The 26,140-nt window shown below is 45.6% G+C and overlaps 1 protein-coding gene across 1 annotated transcript in view; it reads right to left on the bottom strand.

Annotated features, from left to right (window-relative positions):
* CAPN5 (calpain 5) overlaps positions 1 to 25,888 on the bottom strand; it is a 97,776-nt gene extending 71,888 nt beyond the window's left edge. The window contains exon 1 of the mRNA XM_079973779.1: positions 25,786 to 25,888. The gene's annotated coding sequence lies outside the window, so the exon portion shown is untranslated. The remainder of the gene's footprint in view (positions 1 to 25,785) is intronic.
* Between the last annotated feature and the right edge of the window lie 252 nt (positions 25,889 to 26,140).

Below are 26,140 nucleotides of genomic sequence, written 5' to 3'. Positions count from 1 at the left end.
CCTTTAAATTTTTGGGGGGCCCCAAGAGAGTGGGCCCTAAGCTATAGCTTGTTTAGCTTCTACGTAAATCTGGCACTGCAAATAGTGGGGGCCACACAGCCCAGCGTGCCAGATCTCATGTTATTCCCACACAGTGGGAAACTGTTTTAACTGCTATAACAAGGGTGTCTGTGGACCTTAAAGTGAGGCTCATACAACAAAAAATAATATTTAGAATATATTGGACCCCATTAAATTTGTTTTAAAAAGGGCTATCTAAGGTATCTTAGCTGTTGGAGATGAAATAGGGGTACAGCGCTGCCTCGCAAGACGAAATTAATCCGTTCCGCGAGTCTCTTTGTCTAGCGGTTTTTTCGTCTTGCGAAGCAAGCCCACTGACGGCTTAGCGGATTAGCGCTATTAGCGGCTTAGTGGCTTTTAGCGGCTTATCGGCTTATCGGATCAGCTGATAAGCGGCTTAGCGGCTTAGAAAAAGAGGGGGAAGGGGAAAAAAAACCGCAGGAACTCGCAAGACATTTTCGTCTAGCGAAGCAAGCCCATAGGGAAATTCGTTTTGCGAAGCGCCTCCAAAACGGAAAACCCTTTCGTCTAGCGGGTTTTCCGTCTTGCGAGGCATTCGTCTTGCGGGGCACCACTGTAATGCTTCTCTAAAACGTATGTTTTTTCATTGTCCTATATGGAAATATTTTTGGCAGAAGGTAACTGAAACCATCAAAACAGAACCGAACAACCTTACATTTACAGAGCAAAATATCCTCTTTAATTATATAACCAGCACATGGAACCTTACAAAAGGACAATATGAGAGGATTCTACTTGCCCTGACAACGGCAAAAAGATGAATACTGATGAACTGGAAAAATAAAAATGCGGTTCCCTTCTACGATTGGATTGAAGACGTATACAAACTCACAACATATGCACAACTTGCATATACTGTAAACCAAGGCTTTGCCATGGACAAATTCAACAATATTTGGAATCCATTCTCACAAATACTGTAATAGGTTAAGATCAGGTGAAGGACAATAACAACCTTGTAAAATATACAGAAACGGGTCAGTTTCTGGCAGCTGCTGTTAAGAAGCAACTTGGAGAACAGGGCTGAGAGGCGTCTGCTGAAAAATGGCCACCAGAATCCTGGCTGGCCATGAGTTCAAATTATGCCCCCGATTCAAAACAAAACACGAACATAGCACTGGAGGAGCTCATTGATACAGTGGTACCTCGGGTTAAGAACTTATTTCGTTCTGGAGGTCCGTTCTTAACCTGAAACTGTTCTTAACCTGAGGTAGCACTTTAGCTAATGGGGCCTCCTGCTGCCGCCACGTGATTTATGTTCTCATCCTGAAGCAAAGTTCTTAACCCGAAATACTATTTCTGGGTTAGCGGAGTCTGTAACCTGAAGCGTCTGTAACCCGAGGTACCACTGTATGTGATTGCAATTATTTTGGATCCCCTCTGTTATGTACTGAAGTTCTCACCCTGGGCCAGCAGGGGGATACTGTAGTTAGTTTTCACTCAGGTCCGCATATGCAAATAAGGAATTGAAAGTGACGTTCAGTGATTGGCTAGTTACAGAAAGTTGTTACTGTTGCGTTGTAGTGGGGCTCTATATTAGCAGGCTGGCTGAACCCTTCATTTCAGTTCTGTTCTGGCCTGTGAATAAACAAGAGCTGTTTGAAGAATCGCTGTGTCCTCTGTTATGTTCACCCACAACTTAACACCCTCCAAACGAGTGGCACTGCATCCTTTATTGGTGCCCAGGGGGCACACATGTGCATCAACCAGGCGGGACCGGAGGCTGGGCGCAGAGGGGGAACAAAACCTGCCATGCCAGCCAAACCCTTGTCACCACCGGGGCAGTGCGGGGTACAGAGGGTTCACAAGGCCACACTGTGCTGTGCCCCCTGCCTGCCTGACCATTGGCACACAGGGCGGCCGGGTAGCCAGTAAGACCCTGGGCGGGCACATCTCCCCAATGCTGACCAGATGACCATTCAGCAAGGGGGCCAGAGGCACAGTGGAAAGACTATGCCAGGGCCCAGAGACCCTCAGCAGCAGGCAGGGCAGGGATCCTGCATGGGAGCACCTAGCTCAGGTCCCTTCAAAACCATGCGCCCGGGGCTACAGACCCCCTAGCCCTCCCCACACTATGCCCATGCTATTTCTCCTTCTTCTTTGGCGATCCCTCGTAGCCGAATAAGATTGTTTTCCATAAACACGGTTTTAACAGTGAGTCCGTAAGTGACTGTGGTGGCCAATTCTGGATCCACACGTCTTTCCACAGTGGGGACATTGGTTTCCAAGCAGGAGTTGATCACAGTGAGGGTTTGCCAAGCGTTTCTTCCTTGTGTCCTAAGTTCGAGTGTCTCCAAAGCCCATGACACCTTTGGGAAAGGCTGTTCTCCAACTGGAGCGCTCGCAGGCCTGTGTTTCCCAGTTGTCAGTGTTTATACAGTGGTACCTCAGGTTAAGAACTTAATTCGTTCTGGAGGTCCGTTCTTAACCTGAAACTGTTCTTAACCTGAAGCACCACTTTAGCTAATGGGGCCTCCTCCTGCTGCCGCACCACCGGAGCACAATTTCTGTTCTCATCCTGAAGCAAAGTTCTTAACCCGAGGTACTATTTCTGGGTTAGCAGAGTCTGTAACCTGAAGCGTCTGTAACCCGAGGTACCGCTGTACAGTCATACCTTGCATTTTCAGGTTACGCTCCGCGGCGACCCAGAAGTAACGGAACGTGTTACTTCCGGGTTTCGCCACTCACGCATGCACAGACGCTCAAAATGAAGTCACGCGCAGACACAGCGAATCGTGACCCGCGCAGTCGTGGGTTGCTTTCTACTCAGGATGCGAAGGGGCCTCCGGAACGGATCCTGTCTGCATCCAGAGGTCCCACCGTACTACATTTTTTTAGATTTGCCTTGAGACAGTCTTTAAACCTCTGCCAACAAACTGAGTTCTTGATCCTCAAACTGGGGGCCATGGATATCCCTCCGAAATCCGACATTGTCCGATTCACTCCAAACCAGTGCCAAACACGTAAATGAATTTTCCCGGAGGCACAGCAATATTGACTCTGCCTACTGTAAGCGCAGAGGGCTGTTTCATCCCATTTCCCCCACTCACAGGCACTGCAAAGGGTTTCTTAGACGCCTCAATGACTCACCAATGCTAGAGCAGGGATGGAGAAAGGGATGGAGAAAGGCTGTATTCCTCTCTGAATAATATTTGGAGGGCCACATGCCTCTCGTGAGTGGGACCAGAATCGAAAGCGGGAGGAGGCTTGTTTTTACACAGATACAAGAGCCTTCGGTGCAAAGAGGCAGAAACATCAGATGTTGGCAAGTCCCGCTGAAAGAGCGAAATGCCACTCTGTGCCCCACAGATGTAGATATTCTGCTCTGCACGGATGACACTAAGATTTAGCAGCGGTTCTTGAACAAGCTGCTCTCCCCCCCCCCCCCTTTTAATTAAAAAGGCCTCCTGGATCCGAGCCAAGGACTTCCTGATTAATTACTTTCTCTCAAGAGCAGCTGGAATTTGCAGACACAGAAATGGCTTTACCCAGCCCAGAGGAAATCGGAAGACCTGTGATTTCTCCATCAGTAGGACTAAGAAGTCCAGGCTCTGTTTGACCTCCTGTTGCTGCTGCTGCTGGTTTTTTGCATGCACAATGCAAAGGTGTCACTTCCAGTTCAAATTCTTGGACTGACCCTGAAATTTTGCTGCCCGAGGCAATGGGGAAGATGGTGCCCCTCCCCTAATAATAATAATAATAATAATAATAATAATAATAATAATAATTTATTTATACCCCACCCATCTGGCTGGGTTTCCCCAGGCACTCTGAGCAGCTCCCAACAGAATAATAATAATAATAATAATAATAATAATAATAATAATATTAAAGTGATAAAATATCAAACATTAGAACTTCCCTAAACAGAGCTGCCTTTGGATGTCTTCTAAAAGTCAGAGAGTTGCTTATTTCCTTGACATCTGGTGGGAGGGTGTTCCACAGGGCGGGTGCCACCACTGAGAAGGCCCTCTGCCTGGTTCCCTGTAACCTCACTTCTCGCAGGGAGGGAACTGCCAGAAGGCCCTCGGAGCTGGACTTCAGTGTCCGGGCTGAACGATGGGGGTGAAGGCACTCCTTTGGGGATACTGGACTGAGGCAGTTTTTATTGTAGAATATTGTTGAATTGTAGAGTTGGAAGGGACCCTGGGGTCATCTAGTCCAACCCCCCGGTAGTTCCTTCAGGTCTACTGGGCCGAGGCTGTTTAGGGCTTTCAAGGTCAGCACCAACACTTTGAATTGTGCTCGGAAACGTACTGGGAGCCAATGTAGGTCTTTCAGGACCGGTGTTATGTGGTCTCGGTGGCCGCTCCCAGTCACCAGTCTAGCTGCCGCATTCTGGATTAATTGTAGTTTCCAGGTCACCTTCAAAGGTAGCCCCATGTAGAGCGCATGACAGTAGTCCAATCGGGAGATAACCAGAGCATGCACCCCTCTGGCGAAACAGTCTGCAGGCAGGTAGGGTCTCATCCTGTGTACCAGATGGAGCTAGTAGAGAGCTGCCCTCGACACAGAAGGCAACCAATCTGACAACTGATCTTGTTCCTAAACTGGTGATGGGGCAGCATCCTTCACCTTGCGAGGGGCAGAAAAATGGCTTCAGGAGCATAGAGGGTGTCACGGAATGGCTTGGACACGGAGGGACGGTGGGAGGCACCAGCTAGGGAACCCCCAAGGGGAAAGGGCCCAGGGCCTGGGGAGTGGTGGTGGGACCACGATGAGTGGTCTGAGGGAGAAGACTGAGAGGAGGTGGTGCTGGAAGCTGAAGAAGGAACAGGGTTTAGTGAGCGGGGTGAGTCTGTGGCAGAAAGAAGTCCAGAAGCAGAGACAGAAGCAGAGGCTGGCGAGGAGGAAGGCCAAGAGGCAGAGATAAATCGGGCCGGTGAAGATGCCAGGGAGTCTCCCCCTTCTGCTGCAACAAGCTCCCCTCCCCTTTGGTCTCCCACGACCAGGAGAGGTATGAAGAGGTAGGAGGAGAGGTTGGCTGCAAGCAGGCGCAGTCTCAAAAGGACCTGGGGGAGGAGGAGACTTAGAGAGCTGTGGGAAGTTTGGGGCCTTCAGTCTCTTCAGCTGTCTCATAGGGGCAAGATCTAACAGGAACAAGTGCTGTACTCACTAGGCCTAGCACTCCTGAGCAGATCCTGTAGCTGTTAATAAAGAACCAGCTTCATTTTGCATGATTTATTTGCTAGCTCATCCTCACAGAGGGCAAAACCATGGGGTACCCAAATCTAGGGATATAAGGCTGCACCGTTCTCCGTTCCATCCCACGTTCATCTCAAGCAGCAATGTTTCTGTTCTGCTGCAGTTCATCTGCCACCCAAAACAATATTACTCCTTTTGCGCAAGGTTTCCACTGATGGATTCTGCCCAAACATACAGCTTTCCAAACTATATAGTTAATATTGTTTTTTTTTCCCTATTGTGTATTTTCTGCTTTTCTTTCTTGTTAATGTTAATTTGGCTAAAAAAAATTGGACTGTGCAATCTGCCCAATCACACAGACTGGAATGACATTGACAGTCCACCTGCAATTTGCAAGGCTCTGGTGCAAGAATAAAAAATTGTGCCCTGTTTTGAAGCACAAAGCATAGCTGTCAACCGTCCCTTATTTGGTGGGAAAGTCCCTTGTCCCAGCGCGGTGTCCCACTGCTGTCCCTTGTTGATGATGTCCCTTAAATTTTCTGGGTTTCAAAGGAAGCAGCTCCTCTCCCTCCCTCCCTCGCTGCCAGCCAGGGAGGAGGGAGACTCCAACTGTGTTGCTTGGTTGCGTTGCTCACCCAATAAGGAGTCTAAGAATGACTGGGGGGTGGAGCTTGCATGCCTTGTGCCAATCAAATCAGCCGCATTGCCTGGGGACTTGCCTTTGCTCAGCGCTTCCCAGCGGAGAGGTGACGGTGGTTTCCCTTGCTGCATCCCCTTTGCTGGGTTGCTGCGCTGTGGGAACCACCGCTTGAGGCTTCGTTCGGCTGCTGGCTGGGCTTTCTGCCTTTGACTCCTAGGGGCTCAGAATTTGAACATACCTGTGCTTGGGAAATCCCTTATTTTGGCTGCTGATCCCTTATTTTCGAGGCTGCTGGTCCCTTATTTTCAAATCTGTAAGTTGACAGCTATGGCACAAAGTGGTAACAAGCAGTCAGGATACAGGCATGAGCTTAGGTGGAGAAAAGTAAGAATTGATACCCGAAGAGGTTTGGGGGTAGACTCAGGACAAGAAAGCGAGGCGCTTTGCAAGGAATCTGAAATTCTCGTATTAATTTGAAGCAAACCAGCCTACTGTCTTCTGTGAATATCCTGCCTTAAGAATTAGATGCCCTCTAAATATAAAAGAATTGGTTATATGGAGGACTATGAAAGTTATTCATTTTTCTATTCATTTCCATAGAAATAAGTTGCAGTTTTCATCAGCCTTCCATTTCCAGACATGAAAAGTCCTCATTGTATGTCTTTCTGCTTCATAAAGCAAGGGGGGAGGGGGGGCATGAATTGCAAATTCGAGAGACCGTGCAAGCCCCAGCCAGCTAATCCAAAAAGGTTCATAACAGGCCCAAGAGAACAGCGTAAATGTTTGCGCCAAAGCCTCGGATAAAACCGCTGGCTGCTGCTGAAGCCCAGTGCAACAGTTTAAGTGAATGCAGATTGTTACAACTGGAAAGTTTGAAACCTTGGCCGGATATTTTATTCAGGCTCCCGGTCATGTGAATACTGCAACAGCCAGAGCAGAAAACTTTTAGACAGAATCCCCAATTTGCAAAGATAAAAGAGTATACATTTTTGCACTTGCACTCGCCACAGCCCTGAGCTTCTACTACAAGCTCACGGCGGAAGAAAAACGAATGAACACATTCCCAAAGAGGAACCTCGATGGGCACACTGCCTGCCTACCACAGAATATTGCGCAAGAAGCAGTCTTGATCCAATCAAGCAATGAGGCGTCCAGCATCTTCTCCATTTCTCAAGGTTTCAGGGCTTGGGAAACTTTTGCTTCTACAAAAGGCCATTGACCTACAATGGTGGCCGCAGAAAACGGCAGCTGGAATTTGCAGGTGAATAACCCCAAGCAGGGAGGTTATTGTAGGGACGCGGGTGGCGCTGTGGGTTAAACCACAGAGCCTAGGGCTTGCTGATCAGAAGGTCGGCAGTTTGAATCCCGGTGAGTTCGCGTTGCTCAGTCCCTGCTCCTGCCAACCTAGCAGTTCGAAAGCACACCAGCGCAAGTAGATAAATACCGTTTACCTTCCGGCGGGAAGGTAAATGGCGTTTCCGTGCGCTGCTCTGGTTCGCCAGAAGCGGCTTAGTCATGCTGGCCACATGACCCGGAAGCTGTACACCGGCTCCCTTGGCCAGTAAAGCGAGATGAGCGCCGCAACCCCAGAGTCGGTCACGACTGGACCTTTACCTTTACCCCAAGCACACAACACGGATCACAGGTTTAACTTGGCAGCTAATAAGTTAAAGAATAGTCCTGCTGTAGGTATTTCTACAGTGGTACCTTGGTTCTCAAACGCCTTGGTTCCCAAACACCAAAAACCCAGCAGTAAGTGTTCTGGTTTTCGAACGTTTTTGGGAAGCTAAACGCAGCTGATAGCTATTGTTTATCGGGCACCTGCATCAATCAGAAGCCGCGCCTTGGTTTTCGAACAGTTCGGATGTCAAACAGACTTCCGGAACGGATTAAGTTTGGCGCTTTTGTTTTTGCTATTTATTTTGCATTTTTGTTTCTGAGGCTTTTTCGATTAATTTGTTTTTGTGACTGTGGAACCTAGTTCAGCTACTGATTGACTGATTGATTGATTGATTGTGTGACTGCGGAAATGGATAAAAGCCCCCCCATCCAAACAATGACTATCATCAGTGCAGGGAAGGGGGCAGAAATGCAATTTTAATTTTTATCATCTACAATCCTGCCTTATTTACAGTATTTTATAATACAGTACATTGATTATTGCTTTCCTTTTATGGATCAATGGTCTTGTTAGATAGTAAAATTCATGTTAATTTGCTGTTGTAGGGGTTGTTTTTAAAAGTCTGGAATGGATTACTCTGTTTTGCATTACTTTCTATGGGAAAGCATGCCATGGTTTTGGAACGCTTTGGTTTTGGAACGGACTTCCAGAATGGATTAAGTTTGAGAACCAAGGTAACACTATTGGATCGGGATCCTCCTGTATGATGAATGTGTATTTTAATGAACTGAATCTAGTGAAAGATTATCTGTCACTGGGAGAGAGAGTGTGTGTATGAACTTAAGAGTGTTTAGCTTATCTTTTTAGTTGTATGGTTGTAATTCCCGATATCGCTCTCTTTCCCTCTAGTGAGGTAGGGGAGCTGGGGGAAAGAAATCAAATCTGGCAATCAACGCACCCCTTTGGTTTAGTCTGTTCTGGATTTACATATAAGCTAAACAAGCTGTAGCTTAGGGTCCCACTCTCCTGGGGGCCCCAAAAATTTAAAGGGGGAAAAATAGATGTACATTTCCAAAATACAAGATAAAAAACAAATAAAATAAAACCTACATACAGCAACAGTGTTTTGTGTTGTGTAGGCTCCTAGGATGTAAGTCATGGGCACCGCCTGCTAGCCTGCTCCCTAAAATATCACTGTTTCGCTCCTTTCTATATATAGGGTGCCTACATTCTGCATGGACTGGTTGCATTTCAGTTCAATAAAATACGTATTTTGTTATGTGCAAATGGCTTTCATACCTATTAGATCCATAAATTACCATATAGCATATATTCAACACAAAAAACAGTGACCATTTGTTGTTGACAAAGGACAGCTGGACATATAAAGGGCCCCATTACCTTCAGTAGCTGAGGGCCTCATCAAAACTAAATCCGGCCCTGGTTTCAGATAGTACACGGGTAGACAAGTCTACAAAGACCAGGACACAATTTTTCATGGCCCTCTAGCAGCGATGGTGGCTCCTTTGCCGGAAGTAATGTATTGAGCTTTAACTCTGGAAGTGTATACAGAGGAACCTCATCTCCCGAATGCCTTCGAAGCCGAACGTCCGGCGCGGCTTCCGATTGGCTACAGGAAGCTCTAGCAGCCAATCGGAAGCCTCACCTTGGTTCCCGAACTGTTCTTAAAGTCGAACGGACTCCCAGAATGGATTACATTCTGGAACCAAGGCTCCACTGCACTTGATTCTGACCAAACGAAACCTCCTGGTGTATATTTTGCTCTAGGAGTCTTAGTTTGGGTCAGAATCTGACTCGTGCCACAGGGAAGAAGCAGAAAACGTACGTCTTTTGGTCAAGCCAGAACAGGACAGCTGGGATTGGAATCAGAAGACAGGAAGATTTCTGTCGCTCCATGGTGTCACACTTAAAACGTGGCAGTTGCACGGTATGTTTAGGTCACGAGGACATTAGGAGAGCTGCACTGGATCCGGCCAATGGCCTCCCCAGCCCAGCACCCGGTTCTCACACTGGTCCTCCAGATCCCTGTGCAAATCCCAAAAAGCAGGAGCTGAGCAAAGCAGCCGCCTCCCCAACCACAATTCCCAGGCAACTGGTATTCAGAGGCAGACTTTGTCGAACCGTGTAGGGTAGAGAATAGCCATATGGACAACTCGCAGGCTTAGCATATAGAATAAGGGAACAAGAACACCATACATTTAAAGAAGATTGGAAACCGTTTATTGAGTACATGGGAAATAATTGTGTACGGCTGAAAACGCTGGCAGCATTAAGGTAAATTCAACAGGGTAAACAAGTTTTGATGGATGCAATGATGGAATACTGAATGGTATAGTTTTTATAAAATACGCAGGGATTTGTGATATGTAAAATGAACCATGGAAATACAGTGGTACCTCGGGTTACAGACACTTCAGGTTACAGACTCCGCTAACCCAGAAATAGTACTGTTAAATAGTGGGTAGACATAGCCTACTCAGAGACGCTGGAGTCGCTCATTAATGATCACCAGTGTCGAAGCAATGATTCTTCAACATCAACTTTGTTGGACTGGTCATGTTGTGCGGATGCCTGATGATCGTCTTCCAAAGCAACTACAGTGGTACCTCGGGTTACAGATGCTTCAGGTTACAGACTCCGCTAACCCAGAAATAGTACCTCAGGTTAAAAACTTTGCTTCAGGATGAGAACAGAAATCGTGCTCTGGCGGCGCAGCGGCAGCGGAAGGCCCCATTAGCTAAAGTGGTACCTCAGGTTAAGAACAGTTTCAGGTTAAGAACGGACCTCCGGAACGAATTAAGTTCTTAACCAGAGGTACCACTGGTAACTTAAGGATGTAAAAAAATGTGTTTTAAATTGTAAAACAGAAAATTGTAAAACAGAAAATTTTACAAAAATTATATACAAAAAAAAAGAGAATAGCCATCCATCATGGCTAGAATATGACTCTAGACTGGATCCAAATTGAGCATATAAACATGAAAAAAGATTATTGGTATTAGTACAGTGGTACCTCTGGTTACGTACTTAATTCATTCCGGAGGTCCGTTCTTAACCTGAAACTGTTCTTAACCTGAAGCACCACTTTAGCTAATGGGGCCTCCTGCCAGAGTCTGTAACCTGAAGCGTATGTAACCTGAAGCGTATGTAACCCGAGGTACCACTGTATTAGTATTTGCTGCATGAATTTAGCTCACAGCTAACAAGTCCTACATCTTTCCCTCTCTCTGCACAGTAGGCTTGTATTTCTTTACGCCATAAGAAAGTGTAGGGAGGGAGATTACAATCATTTGTTTGTTCATTTGCTCAGCCCCGGCTGCAAATAATGCCATTCCGATCTGCAGCAAAGCAGAGACTGCTCCGGATTGCCGAAACCTGGAGGCTCCCCATTCCCTCCTTCTAGTCAAACACAGGTCAACAAAGATGGAAACTTACAGTGTACAAAAGAGGGACAGGTTCTCTGTGTGCCCTCTTCCCTCCCACGCTGTGAAACACAGGACAGTCCACCGCACTGAGTCACTGCATTCTTCCACTTGTTCATGGGAAATGTTATCTTTTTTAAGAGCACACCCCGAGCTCAGGGTGTTTCCAGATCAATAAGAACGGCACTGAACAAACTCACGGCGCCCTGTTTCCAAACAGAGCAAGGCACACACATACACACAGAAGCTAATAGCCAAAGCCTCTTGGTTCCTAAAAACATGTCGTAATTCGTAGTGATGGAAGAAAGATAAACTTCATCAGATAAGTCTCAGGAAAGGCTGGGGGAAAGCTTAAAAGTTCTCCCACAACTCCTAAAGAAGGGCTTTGGGTTAGTTTGGTTTTTGAGCAGAGTTTGGGAAACAATGGCTAACTTCCACCAACAGACTCGCTAGATGAAGGTTACCAGATTTTGTTCAATGAATCCGGGGACACTATACCAGGTGGACAGGGTATAAATGATAAATAATAATAATAATAATAATAATAATAATAATAATAATAATAATTTTCAACTTTAATGGATTTTTTATGGGGACTGATTTGGTCTACAGCTATTTGCTGGTGGCTGGACTCCTTCCTTTATTCCGCAGGGACTCACGGGCTCTGCCCGACGAGCTGGGTGACTAGACAGCCTTGCACCTAGATTTTTCCATAACACAAGGTACCACTGTACAAAATCAGCAACCCCATGGGCTGGTGCAGGACTCCCCAGCCTATATCAGATCCCCAAATAGCATGAAAAAACACACGATTTCAAGAAGGGAGAGGATTTTGTGTCCCATCCAAACTGGATCGTTGCGTTTGGGCCAGTGATGCAGGAAAGCTAGGCTGATTCTCAGCATCCTCACCCTCATCTGACTTTTCCCTCTTTTAAACAATGGCTGTCTAGACCGCGGGCTTCTAAAATTGGCACCTATTCCACAGAAGTAATAGTGCCACTGTATTCTGCTCTGGTCAGACCTCACCTGGAGTACTGTGTCCAGTTCTGGGCACCACAGTTCAAGAAGGACACTGACAAACTGGAACGTGTCCAGAGGAGGGCAACCAAAATGGTCAAAGGCCTGGAAACGATGCCTTATGAGGAACGGCTAAGGGAGCTGGGCATGTTTAGCCTGGAGAAGAGGAGGTTAAGGGGTGATGTGATAGCCATGTTCAAATATATAAAAGGATGTCACGTAGAGGAGGGAGAAAGGTTGTTTTCTGCTGCTCCAGAGAAGCGGACACGGAGCAATGGTTCCAAACTACAAGAAAGAAGATTCCACCTAAACATTAGGAAGAACTTCCTGACAGTAAGAGCTGTTCGAGAGTGGAATTTGCTGCCAAGGAGTGTGGTGGAGTCTCCTTCTTTGGAGGTCTTTAAGCAGAGGCTTGACAACCATATGTCAGGAGTGCTCTGATGGTGTTTCCTGCTTGGCAGGGGGTTGGACTCGATGGCCCTTGTGGTCTCTTCCAACTCTATGATTCTATGACTCTATGATTCTGGGACAGAAGTACCGTGTTCATATTTTCTGCATAACTGGTCGAAATTGCCCACTGAACCGCTCCATGCCACCCCCAGCCGCTGAATCGCTGTGCTGGGAACAAGCTCGCCTGGAGATTTAAGCCTCTTACATTTCTGTGTTTAGCCATAAAAAAAACCACAGCAAACCATCATTTTACTGATCCTGTGAAAGTATCACTAGCCAGCTCAGGAGCTAAGCCTGCCACACCCAAGAGGTGATATTTTCGGAGAGTGGCAACGTGAGAAAATTGTTTGGCAAAGGTGTCGGGCGTCCCAGAGGTGTTTGCTCCTCTGAATGGTTCAATAATGTATTGACATTGGACAATTCTTTTTTTTTTTTTTTAAACATCCTGGCCAAAGGTAGTATGTTCAGTTTAAAGGAACTTTCTGCCATAGAGGTCATTCACTTTGGCTGTGGCGGAAAAAGCCACAACCTGGGAACACTGGGGCAACTCTTGTAAATAAAAGGGTGCACTTTAATTAACCTCATGGTTGTCTAGACTTCCTGATGAGCTATACTCAATATTAGAAACTCAACTTCGTTGGACTGGGTCATGGTCGTTCGGATATCTGATTATCGTCTTCCAAAGCAACTACTCTATCGTCTTCCAAAACAAATTCAGTGGTGCCTCAGGTTAAGTACTTAATTCGCTCCGGAGGTCCGTTCTTAACCTGAAACTGTTCTTAACCTGAAGCACCACTTTAGCTAATGGGGCCGCCTGCTGCTGCGCCGCCGCCACGCAATTTCTGTTCTCATCCTGAAGCAAAGTTCTTAACCCAAGGTACTATTTCTGGGTTAGCGGAGTGTGTAACCTGAAGCGTATTTAACCTGAAGCGTCTGTAACCCGAGGTACCACTGTACTCAAAGCAACTTAAAAATGGAAAGCGTAATGCTATTGGTCAACAAAAGAGGTTTAAAGACTCTCTCAAGGCAAATCTTTAAAAATGTAGTATGAACACTGACAACTGGGAAACACAGGTCTGCGAGCGCTCCAGTTGGAGAACAGCCTTTACCAAAGGTGTCATGGGCTTTGAAGACACTCAAACCCAGGACACAAGGGAGAAACATGCTAAGAGGAAGGCACGCTTGGCAAATCCACACCGTGATCAACTCCTGCCCGGAAACCTGTGTCCCCACTGTGGACGGACGTGTGGATCCAGAAATGGCCTCCACAGTCACTTATGGACACTTGTTAAAACCGTGTTTATGGAAGACAATCTTACTCAACTACAACGGATCACCAAAGAAGAAGAAGGACAAGCTAAACAGCTCCTTAAGCCAGGGTTACAGTGGCCAAAACAGTATGCCTAGTTGCCATTTTGGGACAAGACGGCTCAAAAGTCGTATTTTTCAATAAGATTTTTTGGTTCCTGAAATTTGTTCTGATTGTGCAGATAAAATATCAAGGATAGAATGCTACAGGGTGTGTTTTTAGTGTGTGAAAACAGACAAGATCCAAGGATCCCCAGGCAAGCACCTCCAGATGGTGGAGACATCATAGAATCATAGAATCATAGAGTTGGAAGAGACCACAAGGGCCATCGAGTCCAACCCCCTGCCAAGCAGGAAACACCATCAGAGCACTCCTGACATATGGTTGTCAAGCCTCTGCTTAAAGACCTCCAAAGAAGGAGACTCCACCACACTCCTTGGCAGCAAATTCCACTGTTGAACAGCTCTTACTGTCAGGAAGTTCTTCATAATGTTTAGGTGGAATCTTCTTTCTTGTAGTTTGGAACCATTGCTCCGTGTCCGCTTCTCTGGAGCAGCAGAAAACAACCTTTCTCCCTCCTCTATGTGACATCCTTTTATATATTTGAACATGGCAAACGTTCCAGTTTGTCAGTGTCCTTCTTGAACTGTGGTGCCCAGAACTGGACACAGTACTCCAGGTGAGGTCTTACCAGAGCAGAATACAGTGGCACTATTACTTCCCTTGATCTAGATGCTATACTCCTATTGATGCAGCCCAGAATTGCATTGGCTTTTTTAGCTGCCGCGTCACACTGTTGGCTCATGTCAAGTTTGTGGTCAACCAAGACTCCTAGATCCTTTTCACATGTACTGCTCTCAAGCCAGGTGTCACCCATCTTGTATTTGTGCCTCTCATTTTTTTTTTTATTTTTTTTTTGCCCAAGTGCAATACTTTACATTTCTCCCTGTTAAAATTCATCTTGTTTGTTTTGGCCCAGTTCTCTAATCTGTCAAGGTCGTTTTGAAGTGTGATCCTGTCCTCTGGGGTGTTTGCCACCCCTCCCAGTTTGGTGTCATCTGCAAATTTGATCAGGATGCCCTTGAGTCCATCATCCAAGTCGTTGATAAAGATGTTGAATAAGACCGGGCCCAAGACAGAACCCTGTGGCACCCCACTAGTCACTCTTCTCCAGGATGAAGAGGAACCATTGATGAGCACCCTTTGGTCAGTCAGCCAGTTACAAATCCACTGAGTGGTAGCATAATCAAGTCCGCATTTTACCAGCTTCTTTACAAGAATATCATGGGGCACCTTGTCAAATGCCTTGCTGAAATCAAGGTAGGCTACATCCACTGCGTTCCCTTTTAACAAACTCCCAGCCATCATGAACTCCCTTTCCTTTTAGTATTACTGTCCATGGGATCTCACCCAGCACTTCCCTAAGTTTTATGAAGTCAAGAAATTGAGTCCTAGTATGCTTGGCTGCTCCTTTCCGCTGTATAGTAAACTTCAGAAGAGCATGATCACTCGCGCCTAATGATCCTTCCACTTCTACCCCACTAACCAGGTCATCAACATTGGTTAGGGCCAGATCTAAAATGGCTGTTCCTCTTGTTGCTTCTCCCACTTTCTGGACAACGAAGTTGTCTGCAAGGCCAGTGAGGAATCTGTTTGACCTTATGCTCTTGGCTGAGTTTGACATCCAACAAATATCCGGGTAATTGAAGTCCCCCATTACTACTATCTCCCTTCCTTTTGTGCCTTCCTGGCACCCGGGGGTCTTCACTCGGTTGCAAGTGGCTGATAGCCAGGTGCAAAATGCGCCTTGCAAATGTCAAATGCTGTCTATGCCTATTTGGTGCATACTACTTTTCCATAACAGTTTTTTTTAGATATACAGTCATACCTAGGGTTACAGACGCTTCAAGTTGTGTTTTTTCGGGTTATGGACCAGCCGAAACCCGGAAGTACTGGAACGGGTTACTTCCGGGTTTCGGGGGTTGCGCATGCACAGAAGCACTGAACTGCGTGTGCGCAGACGCACCGCTGCAGGTTGCGCACGGATCACTTTCGCAACCCTACCGTCCACTGTGTAGCAAAGAGTTGTTGTTGCTTAAATGAATCTGATTTTTAAAACATCAGTTAATTATATTAAGTGCCCATCTACAACACACACACAGGTTCGTATTTGTCCACACTGCGGGTTTATTTTAGAGTACACACACAGGATCTCTTCAAACTGACTCAAGAAGCCCTCTCTCTAGTTAAGCCCTCCTTCCTGCATAAAAGATTGAACTACTGGGGACGGGTGGGGGAGAATATTTGTCTTGAAGTCAAGCGTTTTTAAAAAACAGCACTATGGGTCACATACTGTATTTTATTATTGTGGAAGGAGATGAATATTTATGACTCTGGCAACCGCAAAGCACAGACATTTATTTCCAACCTTGCAAGAGCACAGTAACTGCCAGCCCTTGCTTCTAGAAAGTTCTTGCCCTCTAAAGCAGGGGTGGGCAACCTAATGCCCGGGGGCCGGATCCGGCCCAATCGCCTTCTCAATCCGGCCCACAGTCAGTCTGGGAATCAGCGTGTTTTTCCACGAGTAGAATGTGTTGTTTATTTAAAATGCATCTCTGGGTTATTTGTGGGGCCTGCCTGGTGTTTTTACATGAGTAATCATAATAATAATTTATTATTTATACCTCACCCATCTGGCTGAGTTTCCCCAGCCACTCTGGGCAGCTCCCAATCGAGTGTTAAAAACAATACAGAAGAATTGTCCTTTTATTTAAAATGAGTCTCTGGGTTATTTGTGGGGCCTGCCTGTTTTTTTTACATGAGTAGAATGTGTGTTTTTATTTAAAATGCATCTCTGGGTTATTTGTGGGGCATAGGAATTCGTTCCCATTTCCCCCCCCCCAAAAAAAAAAAAATAGTCCGGCCCCCCACAAGGTCTGAGGGACGGTGGACCGGCCCACGGCTGAAAAAGATTGCTGACCCCTGATCTAAAGCTACTCTGGTTTGGGCAAGGGGTCCCAGGAGGTCACTGGTGTGGCACACATGGGTGCCAACGTTTCCACCAACCGCACATAGTGCCCGTGAAATGTCTCAGGAAGTTATCACCTCAAGAATCACAGGATTTTGGGGTTGGAAAGGACCCCTACGGCCATCTAGTCTAGCCCCCTGCGATGCAGTCATCCCAGCTAGATCATGTATGACAGGGGGCAATGTGACCTCTGCATTTAAAAACCTCCAAGGAAGGGACTGTTACGATCAGAGATTCTAGAAGACTGGAGTAAATATATGAACTATCTGAAAAGTAATTGTGATGAACAGATTACACTAGTAGGTCTGCAAGAAGTTTTGTAAAGTGGATTATTTGAAATACTGCAAGAAAGACTATGAAAAGAATTATTAGCTAAGGATAATAAAATGTTATACAGAAATTAAGAAATGCAGAATAAGTGATGAAGAACGGAAAATCATCAGAGGTATTGACGGAAGTCTAAGATATTGTATAAGAAGAGAAGATATGTTGTATGACTGTTGGAACTGATATGTTAAAAAATCATTATATATATATATATATATATATATATATATATATATAATCATTATATAATAACAATAACAATTCAGAAAGCTTGAGCGTTAGAGGCAGAATAGTTTTTCTAATAACCACTTCTGGCACAGCAAAGCTGCTAAGCGCATAATAAATCCATGAAATCGCCAGCTTTTCCACCTTGGCGCAGTGAGGTTGCCTGCTTTTGGGGGCCAAGAAACACATCCGCAAAGGGGCGAAATTGTCGTGGACACCACACACAGAGAGCCCGCAATGAACTGGCTACAAATGAATGCTACTTTCACATGCAAATTCGGCAAAGGAGGAGGGGACTCGGAGGCCACCGCCCTAAAAAGTGCTGATCTGAATTTCTTTCTCTCTCCCCCCCCCCCCATGCCACCAAGATAACTATATGGCATGCCAGTGTTTTGTGAATTAAAATCAGAAGCTGAAAGACTTCTGGGAGAAGATTTATAATGAACTGAAAAAAATGTTGAAATATACATTTATTAAGAAACCAGAGGCCTTTCTTCTGGGAATAATAGGTTTGGAATTTCCCAAGAAATATGTTAAATTATTTTTGTATGCCACAACGGCCGCCCGAATATTACCGTATTTTCCGCTCTATAAGGCGCACCAGACCACAAGACGCAACTAGTTTTTGGAGGAGGAAAACAAGAAGAAAAGAATTCCGACTCTCAGAAGCCAGAACAGCAAGAGGGATCTCTGCGCAATGAAAGCAGCAATCCCTCTTGCTGTTCTGGCTTCTGGGATAGCTGCGCAGCCTGCATTCGCTCCATAAGACGCACACACATTTCCCCTTACTTTTTAGGAGGGACAAAGTGAGTCTTATACAGCAAAAAATACGGTACTTGCCCAAAATTGGAAAACACAAGAACTACCAACAGTGGAAGATTGGCAGATGAAGATGATGGACTTTTCAGAGCTAGCTGACCTGACTGGAAGAATCCGCGACCAGAAAGAAGAGGAGCTTCAAGAGGACTGGAGGAAATTCAAGGACTATTTGAACAAATATTGTAATATAAAAAATTAGAAATTACTTGAAAGAAACAAATAGGCCTAGGATTAAACTAAGTTATAATTATATAAATGAGATTTAGAATGTTAAGAAAAGTGATGGACTATAAGATGGACTATAATTGGAAATTGTTTTAGTTTAATAATGATATTGGAAAGCTGTTACTTTTAATTACAAGGAAACTCAGAAGGGAGGGATTTGAGGAAGTCAACCAAGATGTTTAAAAGGTTGGATTTGTGAAGAATTAAGTTTGTTGTTATTGTTTATCTTAATGTCCCCTCCCCCCCCCCCCGTTTTCTTTCTCTTTTTCTGTTTTCGTGTATCATTTTGCTTTGTGCTTTGTTTTATCATTGTGGAAAATCTAATAAAAAGTTATTTAAAATAAAAATAAAAATCAGGAGGTGCACTCAAGGGAAGATGGGAGGAAGAACAGCAACTCATACAGAGATCCAGCTCCGAGAGGCGGAATTCCACAGTCGCTCCCAACACAGAGCGAGACATCAGCACAATTGCCTGAACTCATAAGCAACTCAGTGGAAGCAGGATTGCAAGAGATCTCCCAGGAGCCTATAATTAAATTCCCGTCTCACGACACCCTAGCGGCTCTGTCTAAGTGACATATGTGCAGCAGGATGCAGAAATAAGTCTCATCTCCATTCTCAGACCCCCAGATCTATACACACAAAACACACACAAACATACCAGAAATGGGAACCTCAGGTTTGGGCGATTGCGATGCTGTCTACTGGCCCCAAGCCAAGAGTCGCATCAATTCTTTTGCCCAGTTTTGCCTCCTGACTTGTGCCCCCCCCCCCACTCAAAGATTCCCTACCAGCAGCGTTAGAAATTAGCCAGGTGCCAGGCGTGTTTTGCTACTGGCACGGGTTCAATGCTGGATTTACATATAAGCTAAACAAGCTATAGCTTAGGGACCCACTCTCTAGGGGGCCCCCAAAATATTAAAGGAAAAACAACAACTGGATGTACATTTCCAAAATATAAGATAAAAAACAAATAAAATAAAACCTACATATAGCCACATTGTTTTGTGTTTTGTAGGCTCCTATGATGTAAGTCATGGGCCCCGCCTGCTAGCCTGCTCCCTAAAATATCACCAATTTGCTCATTTCTATATATAGGGTGCCTCCATTCTGCACGGACTGGTTGCATGGCAAAATGGGCAAGTGGCTTGAGATACCTATTAGGTCTGTAAATTACCATACAGTGGTACCTCGGGTTACATACGCTTCAGGTTACACTGCTCCACTAAGCCAGAAATACTGCTTCAGGTTAAGAACTTTGCTTTAGGATAAGAACAGAAATTGGGCTCCGGCGGCGTGGCAGCAGCAGGAGGCCCCATTAGCTTCAGGCTAAGAACAGTTTCAGGTTAAGATCGGACCTCCGGAACGAATTAAGTACTTAACCTGAGGTACCACTGTATAACATATATTCAATGCAAAAAAACAGTGACAATTTGTTGTTGGCAAAGGACAGCTGGACATATTAAGGGCCCCATTACTTTCAGTAGCTTAGGGCCTCATCAAAGCTAAATCTGGCCCTGCACGGGTTCAATTGCGATGATGTGGAGATTTCTGGGCACCAGGTTGGCGACCCCAGTTTATAAACCTCTGCCTTAATCCATATACAGTCATACCTCGGGTCAAAGTAGCTTTGGGTTGAGCATTTTTGGGTTGCGCTCCGCGGCGACCCAGAAGTAACGGAGCGTGTTACTTCCGGGTTTTGCCGCTCACGCATGCGCAGACGCTCAAAATGACGTCACGTGCATGCGCGGAAGCGGCGAATCGTGACACACGGACGCACAGATGCGGGTTGCGTTCGCTTCAGGATGAGAACGGGGCTCCAGAACGGATCCTGTTCACATCCAGAGGTACCACTGTAGTTAACAACATTTCCATTTCTGTGTGTATCTTTCCTTCTTGCATACTGGGACAAGGGAGCTGTTGTAAGAGCAAGCTGCAGTCAAGCAATGCAGTTGGGATCATGGAATCGTAGGATTGTAGAATCTAGTAAAGGCATCCCCAAACTCAGCCCTCCAGCTGTTTGGGGACTACAATTCCCATCATGCCTGACCCCTGGTCCTGTTAGCTAGGGATGATGGGAGTTGTAGTCTTAAAACAGCTGGAGGGTCAAGTTTGATCTAGTCCAAGCCTTGACATGAGCCAACAGTGTGACGCGGCAGCTGAAAAAGCCAATGCAATTCTGGGCTGCATCAATAGGAGTATAGCATCTAGATCAAGGGAAGTAATAGTGCCACTGTATTCTGCTCTGGTCAGACCTCACCTGGAGTACTGTGTCCAGTTCTGGGCACCACAGTTCAAGAAGGACACTGACAAACTGGAACGTGTCCAGAGGAGGGCAACCAAAATGGTCAAAGGCCTGGAAACGATGCCTTATGAGGAACGGCTAAGGGAGCTGGGCATGTTTAGCCTGGAGAAGAGGAGGTTAAGGGGTGATATGATAGCCATGTTCAAATATATAAAAGGATGTCACATAGAGGAGGGAGAAAGGTTGTTTTCTGCTGCTCCAGAGAAGCGGACATGGAGCAATGGCTCCAAACTACAAGAAAGAAGATTCCACCTAAACATTAGGAAGAACTTCCTGACAGTAAGAGCTGTTCGAGAGTGGAATTTGCTGCCAAGGAGTGTGGTGGAGTCTCCTTCTTTGGAGGTCTTTAATTAGAGGCTTGACAACCATATGTCAGGAGTGCTCTGATGGTGTTTCCTGCTTGGCAGGGGGTTGGACTCGATGGCCCTTGTGCTCTCTTCCAACTCTATGATTCTATGATTAAGCCCTGACAAATAGACATTCCGTTAGGGTGATTGCAACCTAGATTTCAGGTGCTTTTTGGTACCTAGCTTATATATCTGAGTTTCTAACACTGTCTACAAGGGGGTGCAGCCTTGGGAGCAGGGGACTGGTTCCCCACTCTGCTCTAGGGGCTATACAATGAGGTCTCCCCTCCTCACTTCCTGTCTGATCCCTTTAAACAAAGATGCCACTGGAGACTGGAGTCTCTCTGTTATCAAAACAATTTGGGCTGAATAATATTTTGCACACCGTAGACTTTCTCCCTTTTTGGTTTCCACACTGGGTCCTTTCCTCCCGAAAAAAAAACCAGACAAGGAAACCTTTCACGAACTGGAAGTTGTTACCTTCTTACTGCTGACCACAAAGGCTCTTTGCAATTACTCTGTGGTGATCAGGGTGGATAAAAATCAATGATTAAAAAAATAATAATCAGATTTTTATTTATTTAAATCGTGGTTGTTGTTTTTTAATTTTAATCGGATTTTTTAAATAAAATGCTTTTGGAGGAAAAATCTTCATAAAGATAGCTTTCTATTTAAGTTACATTATAGTCCAAAAGCTATTCATCAGGAAATAAGGATTTGTTTTAAGTTTTTCATATGTGCTAAAACTCAGTCTAAGTTTTGTGGGGGTTTTTAAATTGTTTAACCACATCAGTTAACAAACATGGATACATAGGCTATAATGTTATTGTTTCAGTTAAATAAATTGTTTAAATTGCTATTAAGGAAATGATTTTTCTCCTTCTAATAAAGCACAGAGGAAAGTTGTCCAAATATAAACAGTTAACTTCTTAAACCTCACAACAATTTGATAATTATCTGTCCCTGTGTATTTCTAACAGTATAACCAAATCAGTAATTTTTGATATAACTGTAAAAGCTACTCTGAAAATTTACTATTTCAAAAATTAAACCTTCATCTGGTTGTAAATATTCAGATTATACCGGCAACAATGAGTCTTTCTGTAAAAAGAAATCATTTAAATCAAGTCTTACTGATTTAAATCGATTTTATTTAAATCAAATCCACCCTGGCGGCGAGGAATGCACTCTGCCAGTGCTCAGAGGCACATTCATCTTTTCTAACTTCATGTCCTCCAGCAATAAAACTGCATGTCAGGGCTGACCCACAGACACACCCATCAGCCAACATATTGAATATTCCTCAACTGGGGTGGGGAATCAGATCAGAAGCGAAGTGAAACCCATTTAATTTGCAATGGATTTTGCGCATGTTTCCTCCCTTGATGCATCATCAAGCAATGACTTGCATGTGCCAACAGGGCCAGAGACCCTGTCTTAAAAGCATCCAGTCTGCATTTAATGGGAAGATTGGAGATGCCAAGCTAGCAGAATAGAGAGCACGGCTCAGGACTGCACCTTATATTTAAAGCATATGACACTCCCCCCCCCCAAAGAATCTTGGGAACTGTAGTTTGCACCTGCACAGCGCTACAGTTCCCAGCACCCTCAAGGCACGGCTGTTCCCAGCATTTTCTGGGGGGAAGCCATGAAAGGCAAATGTGTTTCAAAACTGCTTTCAATGTAACCAGAGTTCGCACAACCCAGGAATGCAGATTGCCTGCTTGCCTCGGAAAGAAAAAAAAATTCTGGATAGTCTCATGTCATGTGAAAGGACAGGAAGTGGTTTGGAGGGTTTTCAGAGGAAAACCCCCGAGGAAAGCTTTGAGATGGGCAAAAAGAGAACGAAAGCAGCGAACTGATAATGCTTGGAACAGAGAAACTGCAAAACCCCTGTTAAGTAGGATAAGGTAAAGGTAAAGGGACCCCTGACCATTAGGTCCAGGCGTGGCTGACTCTGGGGTTGCGGCGCTCATCTCGCTTTATTGGCCGAGGGAGCCGGCGTACAGCTTCTGGGTCATGTGGCCAGCATGACTAAGCCGCTTCTGGCGAACCAGAGCAGCGCACGGAAACGCCTTTTACCTTCCCGCTGGAGTGGTACCTATTTATCTAGTTGCACTTTGACGTGCTTTCAAACTGCTAGGTTGGCAGGAGCAGGGACTGAGCAACGGGAGCTCACCCTGTCGCGGGGATTCGAACCGCCGACCTTCTGATCGGCAAGTCCTAGTCTCTGTGGTTTAACCCACAGCACCACCTGCGTCCCTCCTGTTAAGTAGGATGCCATGCCGTAAATGAGGATGCTTAATTTCTTAAAGAGAGTCACACCCTTTGCTCAGGAGGAGATTCTTCCACAAGCCAGACATAATCTAGTCTAAAATCACCAGTTTGGGGGTGGAGAGGGAGAGAATAACTCTATAGTTGCCTTTTATTATTTAGGAGAGAACCCTGCTTTTGTTTTTTTAACTCCCAGGGCTCTCTTTTGAGACACAATCCCTTTATCACAAGGACTAGAAACCTGACTTCCAGGACCTGCACAGAGTACAGTAGGAAACACTGGGATAGATATAAGATATATGTTCAAAAATACAGTAAAGGTTCTCTATCTTTGCTGGCATTTGATTGACGTTGGAGAGAAATCGAATTGAGAAACAAGATTAAGGGTACAATTCGATACACGTATGTCATAGATAAAATGCAAAGAAATATATAACAATAAGAGTACATTCATCTGTAAAAAAAGGTGATTGACAGGAAGTCTATAGTGTTGGTATATATATGATCTGGGAACAGTTTTGTGTTTTTCTTTTTAGATATATAAATTTTGTATATAAACTTTGTATACATGTTGGAAGTTAAGCTATAAATAAGATATGTGATGTAATAAGAGAATGTATACAAATGTAAAACAAGATGGTTGATAAACTGTTTTTTTTAAAAAGGAAACGCTAGTCTGTGGATTAAACGCATGGGAGGAATTTATTAAATAGGGAGGGCTGTGTACTGCAGGCATTGATTCAATCTTCTCTGCTGCCTTGCAGTTATTTTACTATCAAAACACACTCTTTAGAGACACACATGCCCTGTAGCTTCTAACAAAAGTAGGCTCATAATTGCCTACGACAACAATTCGGTTCACATATCCGTAAGCGAGTGCAACTTCCTGCTCCCCCACCCCCACAAAAAACCCCCAATTTTTCTTTGCCTGCAGATGCAAGGGGGTTGTGCTAGATGACCACTGGTGTGACTTCCAAGCGAACAAGCTAGACCTTTTCTGGCTTTCTTTTTCCTTTCTACTCCTGTGAAGAGGCTGCACCCTAATGTTGTGTTTTAATCTTGTTTTTAAATTGTATTTTAATCAACTTGTTTTTATTATTGGTTGTTAGCCACCCTGAGCCCGGTCTTGGCTGGGGAGAGCGGGGTATAAATAAAATTTATTATTATTATTATTATTATTATTATTATTAGCAGAAACAGCTTCCAGGATATGGGTTTATCATTTAGGATACATCTTCATCTGGCAAAGCACCATGTTAAAAAGGTAAAGGGACCCCTGACCATTAGGTCCAGTCATGGCCGACTCTGGAATTGCGGCGCTCATCTCGCTTTACTGGCCCAGGGAGCCGGCGTACAGCTTCCGGGTCATGTGGCCAGCATGACTAAGCCGCTTCTGGCGAACCAGAGCAGCGCACGGAAACGCCGTTTACCTTCTCGCTGGATCGGTACCTATTTATCTAGTTGCACTTTGAGGTGCTTTCGAACTGCTAGGTTGGCAGGAGCTGGGACCGAGCAATGGGAGCTCACCCCGTCGCGGGATTCAAACCATCGACCTTCTGATCGGCAAGTCCTAGGCTCTGTGGTTTAACCCACAGCTTATAAAAGGTGATTTTTAAAAATGCTTTTGAACGAAAGGAACGTGATATTATGGGGGGACAGAGGACAGTGGCAGGTGGGCTCAACCTGAACACCCAGAGACAATTGTTACATAACGCGCCTACTCCAGACGATATAGGACTTTTTCTCTGCCCAGGAGGAAGCAAAATCGACCCCCTGGAAACTCACTGCAATTCAGAGAAGCACAGAGCGTGTCGAAGACCTCAGAGTTTGAAAGGCCGGGAGGGGAAAGGGATCTAAAACGAAGCAGGTTTCCAAAATCGCAGGTGTGTGTGTGGTTTTTGCGCGTGCACAAACGCACAGCAGCGCAAAGACGTCTCAGGATCCCGGTTGCAAGCCTTCTGCTCTTCCTCCTGCAAGGAGAGCTTGCTCGAGAGTAAAGCCCCACTGGACCCAGCAGAACTTCCTTCCAGGTAGATGGATTCCTCTTACCGATTGGTGACCGCCTTCCAATCAATCAATCAATCAATCAATCAATCTATCAATCACAAAGCAAGCATGCACCAATATCCTAGTCACAAGACTTTAAAGCAAAAAGGGAAGAATGTTTTGCTTTTTGTGGGCAAAAATCCATCCTCTCCCCTCATCAGCCCAACATCTGCATCCTCCCGGCTTTTCAAAGAACGGAAAACGAAAGGCGAATGCGTCTCCGCAAACCCCGTGCTTTTCCCATTCGTTTTGTCTGCGTGTGCGCGCATACACACATGCAAGATGCGTGCACATGTGTGCAGACGCAGGGGGTGAGAGAGAGCAGCTTTCTCTCCCTCCCCACCAGCTAGATCTCCCTCCCTCGAGTCCCATGGCATTGACACGGGGAAGTGGGGAGCTTCTGCAAAGCTCACACACACCGCATGCACAAGAGGGAAACCGGATTCACTCCGGATCCACCCTACCCTGCCCGCTTTGCCTTACCTTCCTCCCAGGAAAGGCAGCTCCTGCAGAATCTGGTCTCTTTTCTCCTGAGCTCCCCTCTCTCCAGGACTTTGCTTGCCCGGGGCGGGGCTTCGGAGGCAATGGGCGGGGCATGGGGACGGGGGGGGGGCTGCAGTCGGCGCATGCGCCTGGCGCGCGGCAGCGGCCGTGCGTGGGAGTGTTTCCATTCACAGAATTCGTTCATTCAGTCCTTTGCTCGGGGGAAAGTGGTTTTTAACTTTGTTGTTGTTGTAGTCGTTTAGTCATGTCCGACTCTTCGTGACCCCCTGGACCAGAGCACGCCAGGCACTCCTGTCCTCCACTGCCCCCCGCAGCTTGGTCAGACTCATGCTGG

This window comes from Podarcis cretensis (genome assembly GCF_951804945.1).
Source record: "Podarcis cretensis genome assembly, chromosome: 4".
In the NCBI taxonomy this organism is placed as follows: domain Eukaryota; kingdom Metazoa; phylum Chordata; class Lepidosauria; order Squamata; family Lacertidae; genus Podarcis; species Podarcis cretensis.
The sequence above is the reverse complement of the archived record's forward strand: the minus strand, read 5'-3'. Positions and strand labels throughout refer to the sequence as shown.